The sequence below is a fragment of the Octopus bimaculoides genome, chromosome 26 (assembly GCF_001194135.2).
Source record: "Octopus bimaculoides isolate UCB-OBI-ISO-001 chromosome 26, ASM119413v2, whole genome shotgun sequence".
NCBI lineage: Eukaryota > Metazoa > Mollusca > Cephalopoda > Octopoda > Octopodidae > Octopus > Octopus bimaculoides.
In genome coordinates this window covers 19,040,511-19,041,927 of record NC_069006.1, presented here as the reverse complement: position 1 = coordinate 19,041,927, position 1,417 = coordinate 19,040,511, and the positions used below count along the sequence as shown (strand labels likewise).

The 1,417-nt window shown below is 29.6% G+C and overlaps 1 protein-coding gene across 1 annotated transcript in view; it reads left to right on the top strand.

The window, feature by feature from the left end:
* Positions 1-4: 4 nt before the first annotated feature.
* LOC106870350 (uncharacterized) overlaps positions 5-1,417 on the top strand; it is a 40,576-nt gene continuing 39,163 nt past the window's right edge. The window contains exon 1 of the mRNA XM_014916382.2: positions 5-142. The gene's annotated coding sequence lies outside the window, so the exon portion shown is untranslated. The remainder of the gene's footprint in view (positions 143-1,417) is intronic.

The window sequence follows — 1,417 nt, the reverse complement described above, 5'->3', positions numbered from 1 at the left end:
TATATATATTAACACACACACACACACACACATATATATATATACACACACATATAAAGAGACATGAATACAAGTAGGTATGTATATATGTAGGTACAGATACACAAATACATATTATATATGAGGACTTCACTATAGCCAGGTAAGTTTAGTTTAATAGTTTTCTAACACTAACACATAACGACATAAACTAACGATTTCTTAAGATATTATGATTAATCTTTTCTTCCTGTTTAATTTTGTTGGAAGTCCGTCTGTCTATCTACATATCTATCTACATACTTCTATCTACCAAACTAGCCCGCTAGCAAGTTTATGTTTCTTTGTGTCTGTTTATTAATCTATTTTTCTGTCTATCTATCTGTATATCTACCTTCATATACGTTTACACAAACACTGTTTGTTTCAATTTGCCTTACCTACTATCTACCTGTTCATCTGATTGTCCATTTATTGCACTGCCTATCTATCTATCTATCTATCTATCTATCTATCTATCTATCTATATATATATATATATATATATATACTCCAAGAAAGTTAGGGGTTGTGAATCCAACCCACTAAGGTATAATATCGATCCAATATACTGCTGGAGGGATACCCAATTACTATTACAATAGTGTTTTTACCGAGTGTAATAAATGAGTGCGGGTAATATATACACACACTTACACATATATATGTACCAATATGTATATATAGATATATATATATATATATATATATATATATATATATATATATATATATATATAGATATATGTATATATGTATATATATATATATATACAGATAAATTCCTCTATTTACATAATATCGAGGTCTCCTTCTTTCTTTTGTTGTCCTTCCTGTCAATATATATATATATATATATACATATATATATATTATCCTCCATTTTCTAATTGATATATATATATATGTATATATGTATATACATATATATATATATATGTAGGTGCAGGAATGGCTGTGTGGTAAGAAGCTTGCTTCCCAACCACATGCTTCTGGGTTCAGTCCCACTGCGTAGCACCTTGTGTAAGTGCCTTCTACTATAGCCTCAGGCCAATCAAAGTGCTGTGATTTGGTAGACAGAAACTGAAAGATGGTCATCATATATATATATGTATTTGTATGTCTGTGTTTGTCCCCCCCCCCACCATCGCCTGACAACTGATGTTAGTGTGTTTATGTTGCTGTAACTTAACAATTCAGCAAAAAAGACCGATACAATAAGTACTAGGCTTACAAAGAATAAGTCCTGGGGTCAATTTCTTCGACTAAAAGCAGTGCTCCAGTATGGCTGCAGTCAAATGACTTAAACAAGTAAAAGAGAAAAAGTAAAAGAATATATATATATATATGTATATGTATATGTATATGTGTATATATATATATATATATATATATATAT